The 25,899-nt window shown below is 34.8% G+C and overlaps 1 long non-coding RNA gene across 3 annotated transcripts; it reads left to right on the forward strand.

Annotated features, from left to right (window-relative positions):
* Nucleotides 1-982: 982 nt before the first annotated feature.
* LOC142638893 (uncharacterized) lies at nt 983-22,242 on the forward strand. 3 transcript variants are annotated; one of them, XR_012845080.1, is made up of 5 exons: nt 983-1,095; nt 3,828-4,124; nt 5,248-5,503; nt 21,063-21,419; nt 21,756-22,242. It is a non-coding gene; the product is annotated as an uncharacterized LOC142638893 (long non-coding RNA). The 3 variants fall into 3 exon arrangements; XR_012845081.1 differs by having other exon boundaries at nt 21,063-21,187; nt 21,756-22,240; XR_012845082.1 differs by lacking the exon at nt 21,756-22,242 and having other exon boundaries at nt 21,063-21,187; nt 21,294-21,732.
* Nucleotides 22,243-25,899: the final 3,657 nt, after the last annotated feature.

The following is a 25,899-nucleotide window of genomic DNA, read 5'->3' on the forward strand; positions in this document are numbered from 1 at the left end:
ATAAATGATTAAAATCTACACAATTGTGCTTGATGTTCAAACTTTATAAAAATGGTTCTTAAGATACTAAAAGAATCAATTTAACAAACTAAAATTAAATCAAAATACAAAAATTAACTAAACACGAACTTAATCTTTCAAAAAAAAAATATATATATATATTTAGAACCGAACCCAAGTCTTCAACCCAGGAAAAAAAAAAAAAACTTGGGGCATTGAGTTGCGTTGGGTCAGCTTATCAAATTGGTTGGTGTTTTTAATTTTTGTTATGAGAAACAAAAAAATTGGTTGGTTGTATGCAAATTCTTAGCCGAGGAAAAATCAATAAATAAGTGTGTAAATTCTTTAATAACTAAATTTAAAACGAGAGGCACAACAGAATAGAAACCCCAATATCTATATACTATTATATAAGGAGTTTTTCTTGTTTAGATTCCTCAATTTTAGTTTAAAAATACCCCTACACCTTTATATTTAAGTAGAGACAAAACTAAAGGACAATCTGATAAAAATGCCACTTTAACTCCCACTAAAATATTCCCTAAAAAATAGAACCACTTTTATTTTAATTTTCAAATTACTTTATCCACTTATTATAAATTAGGTCCTCAAAATAAAAATTATATATATAAAATGAAAACATAGAGTTTTTTTTTGTGCTAAAAAAAAAGGTCTCATTGTAAACGCGAACTACGTGTGAGGTTAGTTTAGAGTAAAAGTCTTTATTTATAAAATTGTAAGCTTTTTCATTGGAATAAAAAAAGAAAAAGAAAAAGAAGAACATTGTTTTAGAGTACTTTTGCTATCAATTATGCCCAATTATCAGCCCATCAGCTTAATCCAAGAAAGTCCAGTATAGACCAGTCTTGGAGTGTACCGGCCCAACTTTGACACACTAGCAGGGCCTGAACATAACGACGCCGCTTTAATGCTAGCAATGTTATTATACTTTTTTTGTTTGTTTTTGTTTTTGCAATGTTTAGTTTAACTCTCTCTCTCTCTCTCTCTCTCTCTCTCTGCTTTTGAATTCATAGGACCATTCTATGCCCCCCTCTCGCTTTCTTCCGGAATTATCAAAAACACTAATCGTTACCGGTAACTATGCCTTTTAACTTCCTTAAATTCTATTGCAAACGTTGTTTCTTTTATGTAATTTATTTTATTTTTGAATTTTATCATTCCCAAGCGTTACTGCATCCCCAAAATCACATTCTTGGAGGAATTTTTTTTTTTTAATTTTTTTTAATTTTGAACTTTTGACATTAATTGTTCAAGGAAAGTGTTAATCTTCAAATGGGTTCTTGTAATTAGTTTACACATTGTTTCTTTTGATACACTGTTTCATGGTAGGCCAGTTCTTTTGTGAGACATGTTTTGTAGTGATTTTATGTGATGAACTTTCCAATTGCTGTATATATATATATTTTTAGGTTGTGTAATTGGTTTAACTCTAGGAATTTAATTTTGTTTTCGTTGTCACAGATTGTTATAAAATTTGATTGATGGTGGTACTTTTAAATACTAATATATCATTGCATTTGATTGCCATTTCAAATGGGTTTATCTTGTCTTTTTTAGCATTTGATATAAATTTTTATTATTATTTGTTGAGATGAAATTTGATTGTTGGGTTCAATGCTTATAAAGAGCTCTAGTTCACATATAGGAGGATAAATGTGAAGAAATACTTATAAGTACTTATTCTTTTAATTCAATGAAGCCTCATGGTTCAACTTCTACTTATTCTTATTATTGTCAGCATTCTTTTTCTCCTTACAAGTCTATATACAAATAGACTTGATGTTATGCATCCTTGCGTCTTTCTCACAAAGCCTCCAATCCTATTCATTCACTAGTTATAATTGCAAAAGATGGAACCAAGAGTTTCCCTTATTCTATCTTTGATTGGTGGCACCTCTGACTTTTTATGAATGTATTTCATGGGTTAATTTTTCTTATATGTTAACGCTCATATGTCTCAAAATCTTAATTTTCAGTATAATCTATTTTTGTTTGTTTGTTTGTTTTTGGAGGCATACCAACCCTTCTGGAACACAAATATAATACACTCATTTCCCTTCAGATGAGATCTTTCTTGCCAGTGGGTGATAGACCAAGATATTGTAAATGATTTCTTATGGATTACCTCTTAGCTAGAATCAATATAAAATAGACTAGAGAATATTATGGATTTCCAGTTTTGCAAAGAAGAAGAAGTTTATATCAGATTTGACACACAGAAACACAGACAACTCTGCATATGACACCTACGGCCTTTCAAAGACTGAAATAGGACAGTCATATTCTTCATGTTGAAGAAATGCTTGATGATGATATACTTCAGGACAATGGACAAGGTCAAAGAGAATTCTAGAAAATATCACATGGTGTTGTTGTAAGGGTTTCCAAAAATTTCTATTTGAGCTTGAGAAGATGCCCTTGGGAAATTTAACAGCTGAAGTGAATTGTTCTGGAGTTGCATATAATTATTTTGTTGTTGCTGGGTGCTCGCTGCAAAAGCATTCCTTCCAATGAAGGAGATGACCATCTTTTCAAGTACTCTTGCATTTTCCAGTAAAAACTGAATCATCTTCATCTCATTGCTTCTTCCAACAAACCCATTCACCTCGACTTTCTTGAGACTGTGTTGCAGGCACTTGTATGGCAGATTTTGTGATTGCCAATAGCTGTTCTCTTCAAAGTCAAATATGTTTGGAATGAAATCTTGGAGTGCATTCTGTATGGTTAAATGAATAACATATAAAAGCCTTAGATTAAGAAGTTTCCAACAGAAAATTCCAAAACAAACAGGAGAGTTTAGTAATGCCCACCCAAACAACATTCATAGGTCTACGCATATCTAGAGTCAATCTCTCCATGTTGGGGCAACTCCTTAATAGGCAAGCTATTCCAGGATATTCTTGTTTTGTTAAGCCCGCTACAATTTTTAAGTGCCTAAGATTTAGGAGTTGAATTGGCAATTGCTGTAGCAAATTTTCACCAGTGGGGAGAACCTTACAGACAAGAACAGGAAATTTCTTCACAGAAGATATATCAAAATTAAATATGTAAAAATACTTAACAAAGAGCACAGATTAGTACCTGAATGCACCAAGTGCTCAATGTAAGAGTTTGGCAATGCTTTAGACTAGTCAGCAGTAAACCTAGAGCATCTCCTTGTATATGGTCTCCATATTTCTGTTTGATGTCGATTACAACATTGGCTAGATTCAATGCTTTTCGAACGGTTGAGTTCATAAGGTATACTCCTACCATAGTCAGCATCAATAAGTCTGGAGTTGATATTTCTATAGGAAACATGGGCCACTCATCTGTTTTACTGTTGATCAGTGACAATCTTTTGATCTTCATGTCTTGGTCACTTACCATAAAGTCATTTGGAATAATACAGTATTCCAGGCTTAAGTCTTCTAGAGTGGGACATTTGGCTACAAGCTCTCCTATTGTCAGTACTGAGCAGCCAAAAATTTTCACCTGCTTAAAAGATAACCTTTGAAGAGAACCAAAAACTACAAAAATAGATGGACTTAGCTTGCAGTAGTTGAGAATAAAAGTTTTCAAGTTTTTGGGTGCAAAATTGCCATGAGGCATGTCATATATTTTATCCCAGCCTGTGGGCTCAAACATTTTCCCTTTGGAAAAGTCTAATTCCAAATTTTTGATGTTATTTTTAAAAGCAAATTGAACCCACTTGTCAATTCTTTTGGTGTATTCACTGTGTGCATCATAAGTGTCAGTAGAGTTTTTTAGTGGCATGTTTTGGTCATAACAGATAGATAATCGTAATTTCTCAATGGTGCATCCAGTGTGAAGCAGGAGAGTTCGGTCCACAAACTCCTTGAATTTCCTCCTTGCTGCTCGTACTGAATGGCATAGGCATTGATGAGCACTATCGGGGGTATGACCATCGCCATATTTGGGATAGCAGATTTCTCTCCTACATACATATTTTCCCATCATCTTAATTTCATCAAGATTTAAGTTTGATGGTACCATTGAGATGAGGGCCAGTACCATGCTTTTCCAGAGTCTTGATAAAAAGCTTACTGCAACCAACTCCTTTAAAGGCAGGAATGAGAGGATATGAAGTATAATTGCTTCTGGTAAGTGGCTTATGTAATCAATTCCTTCAGATTTGTTCTCTCTTCTACTTTGCCTACCTTCATTTTTGCCTTTGTTGTTACTGTTATTGCTGCCTCTAATTTTCTTCATTTATGAGAACTGATCTTTGATTGAGAGCTGTGTAAAAAAATGTTAACATATGAGGGAGGTATGAATTTGAATATCAAAAATTAAAGGAAGAAAACTTGTTGCTTGCCTATATACTTGGTGAGCTATTTATCAATCAGCTAACTAGGCTAGATTGGAGTTTAATTTCATGGACAAGTTAGTGAATCAATGAAGTTAAGGCACAAGAATCAATAAACTATACATTATATCAGAAGAGCACATGTGATGGTATGTTCCCTTATGTTATCCTTTGTGCCTGACTCCTTGCTTAAAACTGGTGTTTTAATTTTTAACCTCCATGAAATTTTTTAATTACATGCAAAAAGAAAAGAAAAGAAATCTTATGGAAACTTTTGTCAATTCGTTTCAATAGTCAGATCATGGCAAATCAATCATGTATTTAGATAGTGAGCATTGAAAAAATATTAAAGTCCAAGTTTCCTAATCAGTAATATAATGGAAATTGCTTTCTGGAGTAGGGGGTTGTATATGAAATGGAACAAAAGTAAAGTTTAAAGAATTAAAAAAATTTCTGATATGAATGATCTATTATGTGCTTCATAAATGGAAAATAACTCCAAAAAAAAAAAAATTATGAGATAGAATATCCAAAAAAAATCAGAAGCTGGGAAGTTCATGGGAAAGTAAGTCAGTATCATTTATCTTGGAAACATAGTGGAGTAGTTAACAAATTAAGGCTTACCGCTTACCCATAAAATTATATTTATTCTTGAACATTGGTGATTATTATCATATTCTTTTCTTCTGCTGCAAAGTTCCAAACAATCTAGATAGCAAAGTTTGGGTGGTAACCAAATCAAGCTTACCCATTAGTTTTTCTTTAAAATGAGTGACTTTGATTATTTGCTAGTATGAACTAATCCATGGAGATTCCATTGACAAGATATTCATTAGAGAGATGATTATTGAAGCTAAAAGAATAATAAAGCATGAAAGGCAACCTTAAACCATTCTTACCTCTAGCGATTGTTGCAGGGGAGTAATGGAATAAATTGGAGATGCTAATTCATCATCAAGGGTTGAATTAACATGAAAGGGAGAGCCGTGGAGATGCATGGAAGTTGAGAGACTGAGGTCATATATAGATATCAAAAGATAAGTCAGTCACAGAAAAGAGACGTGTGCAACACTGCAACCTCTTTTCGGCATGTGTTTGTATTGCTTGATGGCTACCAACCTACCATTGCAGTGTCTTGCAATGATTTTAATGCCATTCTTGGTTAAAAAAAAGGTATGCTGTTTTAACTCTCTTTTTTTTTTTCATTTTTAATTTATCTTTTAATAATGATATATTAGAACATAATTAATAGTGTGTTAAAGAAAGAATATGGAATGACAATATTTTTAGCATTTCAAATGGGTTAATGTTATCATATATGGTGTTTCATTTTTTTTTTCATTGAATTATTTCATGCACTTTTTTTATAAGTTTATTTCATGTAGCTCTAAAATCATTAAAATTATGATATACTATATTGATACCTCTCTCTCTCTTACTACATATATATGGGTTGGGCTCAAGTTACATCTGGTGTGATGCTAAGTAATGTTACATCACTTAATAACCTGTTATTGAATTTATTTTGAAAATCCCATTGTTGGATTTCACTTTATATATTTATGGTGTTCTTGCTACTTTTTTTTTTCATTTTAAATGTATATTAATGGTGCAATAAATTCACTTAATTCATTTTGATAACACATTATTGAAGTTTTACATTAAATATAGAGAATTTATGAGAAGATAATAAATATTTTTCAAATTATAAAGCCACGTTTCCTTCATGCACTGAGGAGCTTTATGCAATGGTTATGGTTATTTCTTGGCAAAAATATTGTTTCCGTCATTGAAGTTCATATGAATTTTTGTTTTTGTCCCTAAACTATCAACAATTTATTTTTTGTCCCTAAACTATTGAAAACATTACACTTTATGTCCTTTTGTCTACTTCAGTTAACTTTCTATCCTACATGTCTAACATAATGCCTATGTGACATTACTTAATTTGACATAGAGTACTAAATAAATAAAACTCTCTCTTTCTCTTTCTCTATATGTGTGTGTGTTCTTCTTATAAGGAAATGAAATAAACTAGGACCATTTCTTGGATGCTAGTTTTATACATTTTCCACCTTAGATGCAAATGCATTTAATTCATTCTGTCGTATATTTCATATCGGAAGTTTGACACTAAATATGGAGTATTTTTGAGAAGATAATAAATATTTCACAAATTACAAAGCCACATTTCCTTCATGCTGAGGAGCTATATGGCATGGCTATGGTTATTTCATGGCAAAAATATAGTTTTTGTCCTTGAAGTTTATATGAAGTTCAGTTTTGGTCCCTAACCTATTAAAAGTTTTTTTTTTGTCCCTAAATATTATTGAAAACATTACGCTCTATGTCCTTCTATGCAATTTTGTTAACTTTCTATCCTACGTGCCTAACAGAATGCCTATGTGACATTAATTAATCTGAAATGGAGCTCTAAATAAATAAAAAACATTACTTGATATGACATGGACAAACACATTAAAAAAATTAAAATATTTAGTAATGGCCTGCTTTTCTGGCATCACACTATTTCATCAATACTTCCAATGTTAAGTCCCTCAACTGTGCAGATGTTTAATCCAGCTCCAGCCATGACTCCTATTCCTGTTAATCTAAAAAGGTAGTAGCAAGCAGAGTCACTCTTACTGTTTGGCATGCATTTATGTTTGCCGTATATGTGTCCAACTTTGTGGCATTCCCAACACTTTGAGGCACTATTGATGCAACTGCAGAATTATTTGAAATTAAATAAGTTATAAGCGTGTCAATGATATTCACGAAATTGTAAAGTAACCCACTGAATCTTTGTTTTGGGGTTGGCTTCAATGGGAAAGAAACAGGTTCATGAAAGACTAGTCTAGAGAATATGTAGGGAAGAGGCAGCCAGGGAATATTGGACTTTAAGTTGCATGTGCATTGAAAATTCCGTATGGTTTATTATTTAAATTCATTAAAGAAACAAAATAAAATTTGTAACTATTTCCCTATCCCAAAAAAAAGAGGGTTTAAAGTGAAACAGATTGACAACCCAGGTTCGAAGTCCTTGCTAGCTGCTTCTCAATCTGTAAGCTGAAGTTATATTATACCAACATGATGGCTATGATCAAATCTGTTTTTCTGATGAGCTTTCATAATTTTTTGAAGTCTAACATTTTGAGAGAGAGCTAAGTTAAGATTAGAGCTGAATTAAAGATGGAAAGCTATGATCTGTAGCTCCCATGCGCTATTCAAAAGCTTGTAGCTCTCTCTTCTTCCACATTGATTAGAAACGTAGTACCTTAGCAATTTTGACTAGTGTGGTACCCTTATTTGATACTTACATGCCTTTCTGATTGGTTTGGTTGATGAGGTTTGGCCACGGTTCTGGTGTTTGAGTTTTGATTTTTTGGAAGCTTATGTTTGGTTGTTGAGTAAATGTAGGAAAGGAAAGGAAATTGATATATTTAGAGATTTAATTTTTTTTTTTAATGTTTTGGTCTAGGTCATATAAAACAATGCTCTATTTTATTATTTAGTGGTGAATGCTAGATTAAGTAATGCCACCTAGGCATTTTGTTAGACATGTAGGATAGAAAGTTAACAAATGTGGACAGAAGGATATCATGTAATGTTTTCAATAGTTCCTCATTCACCATTCCTACTAGTGTGGTAATTAGGATTGAGAGATTACAATGGAATTTTTTGTGGGGTGGCATGGGTGACGATTTCAAATATCATTTGGTGGGATGGGACACGGTGTGCACTCCGATTGCTAATGGGGGTTTGGGAGTAAAGTGGTTTTTTTTTTATATGATGTGGAGCCTCACCAAGGTAGGGCTCTTTGGACCCACCCTTGGAGAGTAAACCACAGACACACAACCCCATTGGCCAGAATTGTGTATTAGGTAATCTAAGGGAACTCCTAGTTGGGATCAAACCTAGGATGTCTGAGTTACAACTCATTCTAAGCCTCCAACTACTAGGCTGCACCTGGACGAATGAGAGTTAGGTAGTTAAGTCACCTTTAATCAAGCTCTGCTAGGGAAATGGTTATAGCATTTCGAAATGGAGGAAACATGCCCTTGGCAGAATGTTGTAGTTGTGAAGTTCAGTGAGGATTGGGGTGGTTGGAGTACAAAATCTGTTTGAAGAGCTCATGGATGGTGTTTATGTAAGAGCACTAGGGGTGGGATAGGTTCATGCAATACTTTCACTTTTAAGTAGGCACTGGTAGCAGGGTCCATTTCTGGCATGACAGTTGGTTTGGAGATCTGCCTTTGAGGGAGGCATTTCCAGTCTTGTTATAATTGTTCATTAGCTAGAGATATGTCAGTGGAATCCATTTTGGTAAGACAAAATGAGGGGGATGGGAGGGGTTGGGATGTTTTCACTGAGACTTTAATGATTGGATGTTTGAATTGGTATTGTATCTTCTTTGTTCAAACCTCCCACTTAGAGAAGTTGGGGACCAATTGCAGTGGAGGTTGAGGAGAAATATAGAGTTTACTGTTGGGTAGTATTGACTGTAATTTTGGGGAAAATACTTGTGTGATAATCTCTTGAAGTGAGGTTATATGCTTGTTGGGTAGTGTTGTATGTATTGGTGCACCGGGATATTAGTGGATCATCTTTTGTTACATTGTACTGTTGTGTTTGATTTGTGGAGTTTTGCCTTTAGATCACTTGGCGTTCAGGGGGTGATACAGGAAAAAGGTTATTGATCTTTTGCTTGGGTGGAGAAATTGGGTTCGGATATCTGGAACATAGTTTCATTATGTTTGATGTGGACAATATGGCGGGAACGAATTTTATGTTTGAGGATGCAGAAACTATAGGGACTCATTTATGAGCTCTATTTACTAGTTCTTTATTTGATTGGTCTCACGTTTGGGGATTCATCACTACCAATTCCATCTCAAAATTTATAAAGTCGTCGTCTTTATGTACATTATTATGCTTATCTGTAATTATTTAGACTTCTTTATGTCAATTGGACATGAAGTAGTCTCTTGCAATAAATTTTCTTTTACTTATCAAAAAAAAGGGAAAAAAAAACTTTTGACATTTTAGGGACAAAAACCTAACTTCATGTGAACTTTAAGGATGAAAACAATATTTTTTTTGCTTCTTATTATTTATGATTCCTTATAAAAATAATAAGATGACAAGAAGAACAACAACGAAACTTTAATCTTAAAAATTTAGGCTCAGTTATAGATCTTCAACAGATTAGTCAGATTACATGTATTTATTTTTGTCATTCTATTCTATCTGAAGTCCTACTCTTTGTTACTTAATTGGCATGTCATTTTTCTTAAAGTAAAGTCTTATTAGTTTTAATGTCTTAAAATAATAAGTCTTTACTTATAAAAAGAAAAAGAAAATGCCCTAGCTCTATTACGTCAAACTCCAATGCAATATGATATAGATATGTGATGTGCAATTATTTTTTATAGATGCATTTTTGTTTTATTAATTATTTTTTTAATCTAAAACCTGAACTACAAAAGCTGAAAATAGGTTTAATAGAATAAATCCACAAATGGTTCAATTTACTAAGCACTTTCTGAATAATTCTGATGCGTATTTGTGGCATGTATTTTGATTTCCTTAAAAAAAATTTGTACCTAGCATCTCCACGTGTGCAACCCCTTTTCACCATGTTTGTATTATATATTTTGATTCCCAAAACATGGAAAGCCTATATTGTCATCCCAATTTAATCCCACTGTATTTGAGAAGTATTGTTGCCTCAATACCTAGCTCCTTACACGTTTTTTTTTTCCCCAAAGAAAAGAGAGAAGCCAATGTGAAAGAAGGAACTATACAAAGTGGCTGGGGGAGGAACTAAGGAAAGTGTCTTATCTCAGAGGAATAGGTTTGTTACTAATTAGAGGTGGCTAAGTATTGAGTGTGGTTGCTGTGCCTACTTGTTTAGTTCTTGGAGTTAAATTGTGGTAATTTGTAGAGGGTGCTTGACTTAAGCAGCACTTGATAGTAGGAGAATCAATCAAAGTTGCAAACCCCAAGTCTCACACTAATATATTATTGAGAGAAGATAATCTGAAAGTGAATAACTTTCTGCTGCAAACTACAACAAACCCTCTGCCATCATCTACAATAAACACCCCCACCAGCAAACTAAACTTAAAACCAACCTCAATACCTTTAGTTGAGTAAACCTATTTAACGTCCCTCTCCTCAACCACTGCATAAGTTATGGAATTGACCCAATCAACCTATACCCAATTTTCCAACTTTTTATCATCAATAGATTATCCCATATCATGTAAAGCCAATCATCTATAACCCATTATTTCTGCCTACCTAATACCAATACCTCATCTCTCACAAACTCGTATGCTTTGGGAAAGCCAGAAAACATATGGGGAGATTCATACGCCTTTATCAACACAGAACTCCCTAATAGCAATAAGGGAGATACATTGTTTAAAATAGAATCAAAAGCATTCACTCTCTCAATTATAATGTTGGGAGACGCAAGCAGTAGGAGTAGTATATGTTGAGGGTCTGATTGTATGGGATTGGGGAGCATGAAATGTCTTATGAGTTGCATGGAAGAGTTAAGGGATTGGAGGAATGTGAGCAAGACCTTTAAGTTTGTCAGGATGACTATTGTGCAACCAAGATGATTTGTAGGATGAACAAGGGAGGGTGGTTTGTGGAAATTTGTGAAAATCATGCAAGTCGTGAAAAGGATTAAAGGAGTTATTCAGGGTCTGGAAGGAATGAGTGGGAAAGTTTTGACACTGTACTGAAGGGCTATCTATAGGTAACACGTAAAAATGGGGAAGAGGGATTTTCATGCCACGCTGGTGAAAAGGTGCCAATTTTTGAGGCCCTTCACAGTGGTGTTCTGCACATTGAAGATTAATTGCTATACATGATTCTCTCCCAGAACCTACTCAGGTAAGGAAACAAAGCATGTTATTCTAAGCACAGAGGGAGGTAATTCAATGTTAAAGCCTAGTAGGGAAAATAGTCCACATCAAGGCTATACCATTAACATGTGGCCATCTTGAAATTTCAATTTTCAAACCGATACTTTTAAAGAAACATTGCATATCACAGTTGAACCAACAAGAAATATGCAAGTTTGCTGGGCTGACCTGAGTAAATGGCAGCTTGGTGGGTAAAGAAGCATGGGTTCAAGCCTAAAATTGGGATTAAAATAAACTCAGATCTAAAAGGTAAAGTATCAGTTAGTAATGAGGAGAAGCTTGGACCATGAGAATCAAGGCTGAAGAAATAGAGCTAGCACAAGCTCCACGGGACATCATTCGGTTATTGAATGAAGAAGTTACAACGTTTTCAAACAAACTTGGATCTTCTTCTACCTAGCTTTTTGAAGACCAATTGATGGAAGATCATCCAGTTGTAGGAGGCATCAGTGAAAAGGAAATAAGTTGAGGGGCATTGATATTGTCGCTGATCTATGAGTTGTTGGAGGAAGGTCAAGTCAAGGACGAATTTATGGCAGCAAAACCAAATGCAATGAACCCAAATCACAAGGAAGCTTCAATCAAGATGAGTTTGACCGCAAATGCAGTCCAGGTTTTGTGGGTAGAAAATCTGCAAAATGGGAGCCTGATTCTAATCCTGACGTTGTATTGATACTTAATGCAAGAAGGGAGGAGGTAAGCCCCTTACTGTATTGTTAAGTCGAATGGACCCGATTACAAGGATGCAACAAAACCTACTGCTAGTGTCCCAACAGGAAGAATGTAAGCTTCAGAATGGGTGGGGAGGAAGTTGAGAGGCGTTAACAAGTACTTGGGTTTTCCAATTTGACGGGTTTGAGGAATAATTGTTGAGGGTATTGTAAGAGGCCAACAGGGACGGACAGTTCTTGTCATACAGTGAATCCAGCATCAAGCGGTATCCAGGAGCTTAGAAACATGGTATCCATCGTTAATTATAATGAAAGAAGAGTAGGGAGCTGCAAGAGAGAGAGGGTGCCTCAGTGCCAAGGTTATCAACTTACATCAAATGATGTTATGTAAGATGTCCTAGAATCTTGGTTGAATGACCATAATAAACAAATGGGATGAAGAACATGTTGAAGATTAGAAATTTGATTTTTTTTTGTCGTCAGAAAACCATAATTAACAGCATGGATCTCAATATTGTTAGAAGCCTTTCTGTTGATTAGGTGGTACTTGATATAATTAATGCAAGGGGAGTCTTGTTGATTTGGGACAAATGAATAGTGGAAAGAATTGACATTTAGGTTGGTAGACTTTTGTTGTCTTTCTTACTTAAAAATATAGATGGTGGTTTTATATTGGCGTGCAATGGGGTTTATAGCCCGATTGATAATAGAGAATGGAACAACTTATGGGAGGAGTTGAGAGAAGTCAAGTAGAAGTGGGTAATGACATGGTGTGTAGTAAGTGACTTTTAATGTGTTTAGATTTCTTAGCAAAATACTAGTTTGTATTGTTGTAATGGTTCTGCAATGTTGGAAGTTTTCCAAATTCATAATAGAACAAAATTTTGTTGACACTTGAGGCAGGCACATTACTTGGTAAATAATTATGATCCACCATCCATGTCCCATGCTCACCTTGCATTGGTTTCACTGGAGTGGGAAGAGCATTTCATGGATGTTGTTCAAAGGCAAATGCGACAACTAGTTTTCAATCATAGCCCTGTTCTTGTAGGGGTAGGGGTTATGATGTGAGGTCAGTGTTCTTTTAAATTTGAAAATATTTTTGCTAGTGGATGGGTTTGTGGAGAATTCAGAATTGGTGGAATGGGTGCACTTTTAATGGCCTCCTAAGCTACACTCTAGCAAGGAAACTTAAAACCCGAAAAGAAGATTTGAAGGAATGGAGCAAATGGTAATCTGGGGATATGGGACATACTAAGCATAGATGAGAAAGAAGAAAACGGGTTGTCATAGGAGGAAGGGAGCCAGGGAAAATTTAAAACCAGAAGTGGGGAGGGTGGAAATTTTGGAGGAAGTTTCAAGGAGATAGAAGGGCAATATATATAAAAAAAAAGCATACAACAACACTAGGTTCTTCCATAAATTGGTGACTCACATAGCCACATAGGTGAACAAACTGCATTGAGAGCTTGGAGGTGGACAGGTTTACTTACAAGGAGGAAGCAGAGTAAGAAACCAGATTGTCCAATTCTATGAATCTTTGTACGAAGAATTGGAGGATCATAGACCATCAGTCGGCATGTAAGATTTTTCATCGATTGAAAAGGAAGATAAGTCGTTCTTTGAGAGGGAATTTGGGAAGGAAGAAGTTATAAAGGCTTTCAAGGAGATGAGGGGAGATAAAGTCTTTGGACTTGATGGCTTTACAACGACATTTTTTCAACACTATTGGTGGGTGGTGGAAGGAGACGTTATGATCAGGCAAAATGGAATACTCCACTCTATTTGATGGAGAGAATAGGTTTTGGTGATAGGTAGAAATGACGGATTCACTTTTGTGTGACTATAATATGATTTTCAGCGATGGTAAATAGCTCCCCAATAGGTTTTTTCAACAAGTTCAAGGGTCTATGACGAAGGGAAAATTAGGCAATTAGTTACGTGTGGTTGTGATGGGTTAAGGCTTAGAAAGATTTATGGATTTTGGGTTTAGAACCTCCTGGAAGAAGGACTAGGGTTCTAAACAAAAAAGTTTGATTTATGGTTGAAACGAGAAGAAAAACAGAAATAGAATTTTTTTTCACATCTGTGAATAATGTCTTGAACAATACTGCAAGAAAGAGAGAAGAAAAAGAAAAGACAAGAAAATAATGGGAAGAAAGAGAGCACTAAGGCCAACTTACCTTAATACTCAAAGCACTCAATATTTTATTGATCAAACTCCCCTTGTTTGAGTACAATATGAAACTTAATATAGGCCTTAACTTCTCCTAGTAGTAGGACTTCTACTTTGACTAGTAAACCAAACCCTAATTAAATTGAACTAAAGCCCACACAAAAAAGACCCATAAGTTGTATATGATACTTATTCATAAAAGAAAACCCATAGCCCATACCCAACAATTGTAGAATTATTAAAATACCCTTGACTCTGGAATAACCAAATAAAACATAAAATAAAATATAAAACCCTAGTTAACTATCATGAACACTTATTATTGGGCATTGCCTTAACCTTAGGCTTCCAAAGTGGATATTTCTTCTCCAACCATGCTATACTTGTGCCATCAATCTATGGCAAGGTAATCTTCCTTTACCTTTGCCTTTGCCTTTGCCTTTTATATAGTTCATGGGGGTATTATGTAGAATGTTGAGGAGAATTGGGAAATCACTTGGTTTAAAGTTAGAAAGGATACAAATAATCTCGCATTCACTATTCACTAATGATACCATTTTGTTCTACGATGGTAGTGTGGAACAACTCCTTTACATTAGAAATTGTTGGTGTACTCTTCAATGGAATGACTCTTATACATTAGCAATCATAACATCTTCATTTCATGGAAAACCTGACCTCTTAGGCAAGCTATAGAAGTTGTTGGTGTGCTCTTCAATGGAATAACCCCCTCGCCCCATTTGTGTAAATTGCAAATGAGCTCATTGCTTGTAATTATGTGGTACAGAGTAACGAGTCATAGCATTTTGAATGCTCTCCCAAGATCAAATGGCTAATATTGAGCTTTTTGATACTCTTCCCACTGTATTCTTGCTATGTCTTTGAGTTTAGCCTTTGTGAATAAGAGGTTTTGTTGTTCACATAAGCTATACTAATTGAAAAAGCTTTCATCTTCGTCTAATGTCATGTTGTTTCCTTGGAAAATTGTGAGGAGATCGAAGGTCCCCTTTCATGCACTTGTCTTGGAAAAGATTGTCTCTAGATAATCTACGGAAGAGAAGCAGTATTGTTTTAGGTTTGTGCTATATGTGTGTTAGGGATGTTTTTGCAACAAGGGGCAAAAATGTGAGAATGGCCCAAATCTCCCCTTGGGTTCTTGAGAAGTGTTTATCGTGGAGAATCAAGCCCAAAATTTGAAATGTATAATGAACAAAAGGCTAATGGTGCTTTGACAAGAGAGAATCAAAATGCTATTAACAAGTGCAGATAAACATAAAAACATAACAGGTCTGAAACTTCGATCCACAGTCAGCGAGAAGAGGAAATTGAGAGAGGTTGTGAGGAAGAGAGGGAAGGTTCTCCTGTACCCATATTTCCATCCCTAAGGTTCAGAATTGTGAGAATGTTTACTGGCTCAGTGGGTTTTACTCTCAAGTTTTAGCTCTATGGGGAAAACGTGGTTGGTTCAATTTTGAGCTGAAGAAAGAGTTTTGTATAGAGTTTGAAGTGTTGCTAATGACTAGTTTTTGCGTAGTGGAAGAGGTTTTTATCCCCTATGATACTAATTTGGTGTTTTGGCTTGGGTTGCTTTTGTTTAGGGAAGAGGTTGGTATGCTTTTAGCATGATTTTGGAAATAAAGTGGGTTTGCTCTAATTGGTTGCCTTTGGTCAAAAACTTCAGACCATTGGGAGGCTCACCTAAGTGAGGGCTAGCAGATGGAGTTGGCCCATGGGAGCCAACTATATTTAAAGGCAAAAATGGGTTCGAGCAGAAACTTTAGGCCATAATCAGCCAGAGCATGAAAGCTCTTTTAGGGTGGAAATTTCAGGTACAAGACCTCCTCTATGAGCAAGAGGTGCTACCAGTGTCCCTTGCCCACTTGGTAGCATGTATGAGCTGGGCTAATGCAAAAGGTCCAAAAGGAACCGACCCATATCCTCCAAACCACACTTTCTTAATTTCCCCAATAAGTCACATGGGCTTGGGCCATGCTTAAAAGAATAAAATATAATATAATACATGAATTGATCCCACAAGGAAGTTGGATTTGGTTGAATTGGACTTGTAGAAAATGTGTCGTGAAAATGGGTATCAACAATGTGTAAATGGAGTGGGGGAGTCGCTAGATCATCTTCTTCTTCACTATCCTATAGCGCAAGTTGTGGTCCATGGTGTTTTGTTTGTTTGGAGTTCAATGAGATATGCCTTAGAGGGTTCTAGATTTGTTAGCATCTTGACAGGGTAATTTTGGCTGGCATCGTAATATCACTATTTGGAAGATTTGCCACATTATATTATGCGGTGTCTTTGGTGGGAATGTGAATGGTATATCCTTGAGATTAAGTCCCTTTTCTTTCATACTTTGCCTGATTGGAGTATAGCTTTTTGATCTTTTTTTTGTGTGTAATCTTTTTGATATGTTGAGCATTGTAAGAGACTGATTGTATTGTTCCCACTGTACACCCCTAGTGTACTTGGGCTTGTCTTGGTTTCAATAAAATTTTTATTATATACACACACACTATGCAACCAATCAAAGAACACCTTTGGATTGCCCTCTCCAAACAAATCATCAACTTCTAGTCTATCACCCCATTTGCACCAGCCAATCTAGGCTCGCCTTGAGATGATAAGGCTGATGTGTGAACACAAAATTGGATTGTGTTTGCTATGGTGGCATCTGGTTTGTGCTTGGTCCATAAGAATTTATGGAGACAGGTGTTGAAGTTGAGGGAAATATTGGGGCTGAACTTGGACTTGATTTATAGGATTTGGGGTCTTGATCATGGTGGGTTCAACAAAAATTTACCAAGAATGATGGCTGATAGTCTATCCAAAGTTCCTTTCATAATGGATAATTTCTTCAAGCTTTCCTTCCACTGAATTCCCTTTCTCACGCAACTAGTTAAAAGTCCTCTTTAGTCTTGATAAGAAGACTTAAAAAGAGATTCTAATTGTTAGTCACAATTATTTTGGATGAGAAATTTTGTCACGTAGTTGGCGGAAGAAATTTTTAGCAAAGAACATGTGGTAGGATTTTTGGCTTTGATACCAAATTGAAATAGGAAAAATTGGGGAAATTTGTGAATTTTGGGTTTAGAATGAAGAAAAAGATGCGGAAATAGAATTTTTTTTCATATCTTTGATAGTGTCCGTGACCAATACCGTGAAAAGTACCACAAGAAAAGAAAGAAGAGAAAGAGAGGAAAAGGAACACTAAGGCCAATATGCCTCAATACTCAAAACACTCAATATTTTATAAATCAAACTCCTATTTTTTTAGTATAATAAATCACTTGTATAGGAGGGAATTTGCAGACTAGCAAAGTGAGAAGAAAGAATATCATAAGTTAACATGCGGTTGGAAGAAAATTGCAAACTAGCATCTCGAGTTTTACAGACTCGATTTCAGTCTAAAACTCGAGGATTAAAGACTCGATTCCCACTTGGTGAGTTGGAAATATGATGCCAGATAGATCTCGAGTCTTATAGACTTGAGTTCTAAAAAGCAAAACCGAGTCTCTACGACTCAATTTTGGTACTTGAAGAACAACAGACCTGAAGAAGAACAGAGGAACGATCTGACGATGAAGAACAGTGATCTAACGACGAAGAACAGAGGAAGAACCAATAACGTTGGAGCTCCGATTGGACGATTGAAGGCTATGTGGGTGATTGGACGATTTGGTCTTCAAATCTACACAAAGAAGGATGTTGGGTCAGAACTTAGAAGAACGTGAGGAAGAAGAAGTTAAAATGGTGAAACTCGAGTCTTAAAAACTCGAGTTCCATGTGGATTTTCTTCCACATCAGCTCCCACGACTTACAAATCGAGACTTAAAAACTCGATTTTATCTTGGAACTCGAGTTTTAAACATTCGAGATGCTAGTTTACAACATTGTTTTGAAACGTGACAACTAACTAAATTTTTTGATATTTTATGTTATTTGGAAAAAAAATTCATTGTATAGACCTTAAACGTCTCCTAGTGAAAGAAGGTCTTCTACTTTGATTAGTAAACCAAATCCTAATTGAATTGAATTAAAGCTCCCACATAAAGGCCCATGAACTAAATAAGACTTACTTCTTAATAAAAGAAAACCAAGGCCTAGAGCTATTCCCATACCCAACAATTGTAGAATTATGAAAACACCATTGACTCCAGAATAACCAAATAAAATATAATATAAAATATAAAATCCTATTTAGCTACCATGGAAGCTTACTCTTGGGCTTTGCCTTAATCTTAAGCTTCCAAAGAGGATATGCTATGGTTGCGCCATCAATCTAAGGCAAGGTGACTATATAATGTTTGCCTTTATTGCCGCATTCCGTTCCTAACAAATGTTCCTCATTTTGTTTGGAATTTAACTACTTTGTGTCTAATTTTGGACAGTATGGAGGGAGAGGAACCAGCAAACTTTGGAAGAGGCAAAACTCTTATTTGTTAGATTAACATCGTCTTTAATGATATCATTGTTCAAATGGTTGTGTTCTGGGCCATAGCGGGATCCACACTATTATGGATTTTATTAATTTTCTTTCTTTTCGATTGTAATTCTCATTTATTTTCCCGATTTCTTTAGGACTAGTTTTCACCAAGAGTGCATGAGATTCTTCCTTATTATTTATAAAGAAAAAAAAGAAAAAGAAAAAGCATTGCTCCGTGTTCCTAAGATTTTCTACATGCGTCTTTTAAATAGAGGCATATTAAGCGAAGTTGCCTTATATCTCTTAAGAAATGTATACAGAATTTAGTACATATGCTTTTATGCAATGTGGGTTGGTAACCGTAGTATCTTTGATGTATGAAAAATTGGGGACACCTATCTAAATATGCTTGTGGTGGGTTTAATGTTAAGAGAATTTGTGAATCTAGGGTTTGATAAGATGGGGGAAAAGGACAAGAATAATTGAAGTAAACAAGTTGCTAGAAAATTATGGACAGTGGTAGTTTTTAGGAATAAAATGGTAGTTTGATGAGCCATTTGATTGCTATTTAATAGAGAAAGTACATGGAGTTTTAGGTTTAGATAGGTATGAGGAATGACTTGATCTGAAGCTGTTAGAAAGAAGGGAAACAGAGAAAATTATGGGTGTTCACAAGCTGTCTGAACAGTACCCGTGAATAGTACATGAGAAAGGAGTAAAGACCGCACGAAGGCACACATGCCTTTCACAACCAAAATGCTGAATTCCTATTATTCAACCCTCTTTATTCTTTAGGTACCCTTGAATATATAGGCCTCTTTCTTGTCCTGGTAGCATTAGGATCCCTACTTTGAGTAGAAGACTAAAATCCTAATAAGGTCAACAAAAGATTGACTTGGAAATATCTAGGATGTTTAGAATCTCCTAGATATTTCTATATTCAATTAAATTACCAAAATACCCTTACTTCACAGGGATTGCCTTGCATAAACTACAGTTCTGCCCTTGAATACAAATTTAAACATAACTTGTAAAATAATAACCCAAATTAAAAACTGTTTTAACTATAGCTAGGCCCTTAAAACCATACAACTTTTACTTTAATTGGATTTCACATATGGGACTTATAAAATAAATCTTTTTTTTTTTGAGAAACAAACACACATACATACAAGGGAGAGGGAAAGGGATTCTAACACAAAGGCACACCACGACTTCAATGAAAAGCCATGGTAACTTTTAAGGGAGGATGGGGCAAGTTATACTACACACCAATATGAAAATCCATTTGCAATCCGTCAACCCATGTTATCTATCTCATTAGGTGGAAGCTATATTTTATTTTGTAGAAATTAAGTACTTGGTCTTAGGTTTTTAAAATAGTTCATTGAATTGTCTATATAAAATATTTTTGTAAAATATATCACTCTCTAAGTTTATTTCTGCCACTGAGTTGCTTGATCAGAGTTGGAATGTATGTAGTCTGATTTAATTTTAACTTGCATATGTAAGAGGTTTGTGATGTCCCTTTATAGTGTCCATATGTTATTTATTTTGGAAAGTAGAGTAGACATTTAGGCTACAGGGCTTAGTCTTGAATAGATGAATTTGTGAAATAGTAATAAATTAATTTTCCATGGCTGGATCTCTTTCTGTATTTGCCATTGATTGGTTTCAAATGCTGGATCTCTTTATAGGAACTTTGGTGCCTAAAATATAGGGGCCATAGGAAGCACTTGTGCTTCATAGCTCTCAAATAGTGGGATATGTAAAAGGTGGTTTTTTTTTTTCTTAAATAAAAGTTTTTGTTAAATAGTCACTGATTCTATTATCCTTTTTTTATATATTTTTTAACCTCCTTAAGCTTTGATTGAGTAAATCAAGCCATTTTAAGATAGTTGTTTGATGTCAGCTCAAAATGGATAATAAAAATTTACCTTTTTAATCTGCATGATTGAAGCCTGTGACACTGAATGGCTGAGTTTATTTTCCTTAAATCCTAAACCATCCACAAAATTGAACTGCTGTGCTCATGGCTTTCCACTCAATAGCACATCACTTGAATGGTGGCATTATCTATGTTCTTTAACTTGATAAAGTTTGTATAGGCAATTAAACCAGATGCAAATTGGTGCTTCCTCTAACTTATTTCTGGTTATCCACCTGGATTGCTTTGCTGATTTTGGGAATGCGTGTCTTATAATAAGTGGCCTGATGGGTGATGTGGTCTGTGTCATTTGTTATTACTGCTAGCCCACTGGTTTAGAGAGGATGCACATAGACCATACTGATTTCTTGATTTTTTCACGGTTTTTGAATTTGTCGTGGTGCAGAGCTGGACTGAACCATTGGCTTGAGTTATAAGAACCTGCACCTCTTTAAATCTGATTTTGTGTGAATTACTTCTATTATTATGAATGCCTCTCTCCATTTTGAAAAATACCTCTTTTGTCTGCTAACAGCACACGCTCTGGTAGACTGGTACTAATACCTTTTACTTTGTCATTACAGAAGGAATTATCCTATTACAAAGATTCACAAATTTGAGCAGTGCTACCACAGAAATTTTACTCACATGGCCAAGCACTACAATTTCAGATTCATGTTATCTTTCCTTTTGATGTTTAAATGCCCCTGTAAGTGTAACATGACTCAGCATTGGTTTTCAACGCAAATATTTTTGTGAGGATTGCTAGTTTATCTTTTTTGTTGAAAATTTATTTCTGGTGGAAATATTTACAGAATTCCATCCCAGCTTATGGTATGCGTCGTCAAATTCTTTGAATTCAGAAAGCAATAATTTTGAACCGTGTCATGCATAATGCCGTTACCTTGTATAAGGTTTATTTCTGCTCTTCGCATCCATAGGTACATGAGCAATACATAGTTACATACTATGGAATGTTACTCTTTTAACTAAAATTATTAATCTGCGTTCAGGGTATGTTGGTTCTTTTACATTAGAGAGTCATTCTTGAAATTAAAAAGAAACTTCATAGCTAGTTGAAGATTCCTCATTGCAGCCAATGCTTGTCTGAAATCTCCTAAAATATTTTTTCTTTCCCCTCTAGAATCTAGAGAAATATTTTCTTGTCTTGCTTCCCGAAGCCAGTGTTGTAAACTTGCACTATCTAAATTTATTATTATTTGTATTTTTACTTTACCAAGAAATCGATCCCTGAATATAATTGTTGTCTTTGCAAGGTTTGAGAGTCTATTCTCCCTCCTTTTCTATGAATGAATGGTGAAGTGAAAGACATGGGCTTGTTGGAGTACGTTTTAGGTTATGAATGGACTACAAAGGAAGATTAACAATTTGACATTATTTTCCTGAAAACCTGTTGAATCCCATTTATTTACTGGTTCTTCTGGAATGCTAGACACTGGGAAATTGTTCAATAATCATATTGGGCGGTCAGAGAATTTATTTTCCAGTGGAGGCTCCTGCTCAGATTAAACTCTCTAATCACTATTCACTAGTGTTTAAATTGGCCTTGAGTTACTTTTCTTACTATTGTGTTGGGTTACTAAAATCTCATTCTACAACGTGCTTGGATAGAATTTGGGGCGGGTTTGTCTTTGTTATCTGAGTTTATTCCTAGTTGGTTGGGCCTGGTTCGTCGATCTGCACATTTTTCGGGTTTCATTGGAACCAGTTTTCTACATTCTCACATGTTATGTTCATATGGATAATGGATAGTCTAATAACACGAATTGAACACTTTTAGTCTGGTCTGGGCTTGGACCTTGCCACAATTTTGTGATTGAAAATGGGCTGAATTGGAACCGGGGTAGAGTATTACGATTTTGGTGCATTGCTAAAGAGCAACCAAGGTCCTGTTTGGTACACCTACTCAAACACATGTTTTCGTTTTTTAAATAACATTATATATATTTCTACCTACTTTTTTACTCACACGTATTTTTACACATGTTTTCATTTTTTAAACAATATTATATGTATTTTCATCCACTTTTTTACCCACGTATTTTTACACATGTTTTCAATTTTTAAGTGCATGTACCAAACACCCTCCAAGTTTTTTTTTTCCCCCTAAAAACAACCAGGTCAGTTTGGATTTTCGATAGACTAATCGGGCCATTCATCTCATATTCTTCTCTATAATTTTAATCCAAAATCATAATCTTTGTCACGTTTTTAATTAACATGTCATTTCTTTAGTATTTTTTATATGTTTTTTAATGGTATTTTTTTTTGTTCTCTCAACTTGAATCAAATAAATCTTTCTCATTTTTCATTCTCTTTGACTTAAATCAAATCATTCTTTCTCATAGATAATTTGCTAAAGGGGTGAAGTGGTGGGTGGGGAGGAGCTATGTTTCTTTCTTGTGCACATAATGCAAAGTTGGAGTCATGTATTATTATTACCAGTGGTCCATTGGGTCAGGTGGTAATGGGGGTGGGATGGAATTTAGGGAGGCTGTCGAGCGAGGAGAAATCCAATAACATATAAACAACTTTTTTGGTGAATGCACATTACCCATGCCAAAGCAGTTCACTTCATGTTCTACTTTACTGCCTTTTCTTTTCTCTATTTTTAAGCAAATTATAATTTTATCAACATAAAGGGAGGGCCTCCTTTTTCTCCATTGTGACAAAAGGGCTATACTTATCACAAAAAAAAAGAAAAAAAAAAGGGGCTATAAAATTGGTTGCATGTGAAATGAGGTGGGGTAATGTGATGGTAGTCGAAATTCGAATCTATCCTAGCAAAGACAAAGAATCATATAAAAAAAAATGGTATTGCATGCAAAAAAACAATAATATAAGTACGGTGATTATGTTCAACTCAAGCAACTTCTCTCTATCTCTCTCTTATTATGTAATTTTTGTCTCGTGCTAACCAAGAAATTTTGTTGAAATTGTACGTAAAAATGCAAAATCCCCCCCCCCCCCCCTCGCTCCTTTTTCTTCCTTTGTCCACACTATTGAATTTGGTACTTTGGAATTAATCATGCATGAAAAAAGGACTATATGCCTATAACACTCGAAGTGCTTTGTTATATCAAATGTTCATAATAATGTATACAAGTACTTTCGTTGTGACATCAATGCTCACGATATTCTTGGGGAATCTAACGTGAATATGGTGTCTAGATTCAGCTTTCTTACTAGCTTGAATCCAATCCATTGGTGTGGAGGGAAAGAGCATAGGCTGCTAGTTATTAATTATTGATGCCCTTTGTTTTTAATGTTCCACTTCAATACTAGATCTTTTTACAAGCGCAAAGGACACTATGATGAAAAGAATAGTAAAAAGCAAAGAAAAACTTCGAAAAATACAAAGGCAGAAAATCTCACATTTAAACATATATAGTCCTTTTTCAGGTAAAAAACAACCTCACCAAATAAGACTGTTTTAATGCTAGAAAAAAATATCATAGAAGAGTATAATATTTCCTCTCCTTTTAGGACCGTTCACTTATTATTTTTTATTTTTAAAACAAGTATTACAGGATCTTCCTTTTGCTTCGTAAAATATTTTCTTAAAGTCATCATGCATGTGTGATCCAAAGCATAATGGAGTATAGAATAATAATGAGACCAATCCCCATTTGAAGAAGAAAAAGGAGAAAAGAACAAGATAAGACAAAAGTTAATAAGAAGACAAACTCTCATGTCTCTAAATAGATTCTTCTTTGAAGCAAAAGCATTACATCCCCAGATGAGACTGATAATTTCAAAAACAAAAATTAGTGTGTTATAGAAAAGAATTGGCTCCTACTTTCAATTGGGTTCCTTTAAGTCTTTTCGGCAGTAATCATACAGGAGAGTGTTACCTAAAGTTTAAATTATCACCATTTTCTAGCAGCCATGTGGTCCATTCATAGAATGAGAACAACAAGAAGTAAACAACAATATAATTAGCTCTCTAAAAGAATGGTTCTCGTAGCTACCTCTTTATCAAACTTGTCTACTACACTCTGCCTAACCATATTATTATGTTTTCTTCCCCTTTAAAACCTCATCATCAACACAAATCAATTTATTATTTCTTGTTTAATAGCTTTGAGGATATAGCCATTGGCTAAGAAAACAAGAGTTAGTTAATTTTGCATTGTTTTAGATATTAGGAAGACATATATATGCTCCTCAACAGCCCTAACTGAACGAATAATGACAATTATTAATCATCAATCATACTTTCAAGCAGGCAAATATTGTGGAATCTTAGCAGTAATCTAATATACCAAAGAAGCATGCATAAGCATGTCCAACTCATGAAAGTTGAAGAAAGGAAAAGCCCAAACACAATGTGATTCAGGAGTTAGCCTACTATTTTAAGTGGTCCAAAGGCTACAATGAATAGAACCTGACTCAATTTTAAAGTGATTTTACACTAGATATGCACATATATACTATTCCTGATGGTCCAAACTAGATAACAATTATTAACCAGTAATTATGCTTTAATACTCCAATCATGTACTTAAGAATCCAAGCATTTCACTCACATTTAATAGAGCATAGAAACTAAAAACCCAAGCACATTGCAGTTCAAAAGCTAACACATGATTGGAGTGGTCCAAGGCTTCAATACAACCTGCCTCAAATATGGGGTGAATTTAATCTTATCAGGTTTTAGGCTTCCACTTCTATTGTAGCATCATGCGCAGACCCCATATTGAAAAGATCAATATCCCTAAACAAGTTAGAAATAAGGGTAAAAGAAGCAGAAGAAACTAGAAAGGGGAGGGAAATTTTTTTTTATATGTATAAAAAAAGAGTCTCGGTGCTAACCAAAGTGTTCATGAATGTAATGCTTGAGGTCACCATCCTAGACTATGACACTTTTTTTTTTTTCCTTTTTTTTTTTTTGCTCTTTCTTTTGGGTGACTATGAGAGTGCAATATTAATTTGAAAACAAAAGGAACGTCCTTTTCTTTATGTAATTAAGAATGTTTTAAATAGTAATCAGTGATGAAACTTGGTTTTAAGACTTCGTTTTAATAGCTTGTGTGGTCAAAAAAGATAAGATGTGGTTGGAGTGATCCATAACTAACCAATGGTTGTGTTTAGGTGACTATTCTTTATCCATATTGTCTAAGTGTCCCCTTTCAAATTAATATTCTGTAATATCTTTTCACTTATCTATTTTCAACATCAACTTCCTTCTTATTTGTTAATCCCTATTCTTTTTTGTTCTATAGCTTTCATGTAATTATCAGGTGTTATTTGAATTCAACAGTGCTAGATGTTAGAAGGACACAAGACATAAACTGCTCAACAGTCCTCAACAAGATAATATTAAAAAGAGTTTTAAAGAAATGAAAGAAAAGAAAGATACCATTACTACTAATGATACTATGACATTGTAGTCATTTA

Source organism: Castanea sativa, chromosome 6, assembly GCF_040712315.1.
Source record: "Castanea sativa cultivar Marrone di Chiusa Pesio chromosome 6, ASM4071231v1".
NCBI lineage: Eukaryota > Viridiplantae > Streptophyta > Magnoliopsida > Fagales > Fagaceae > Castanea > Castanea sativa.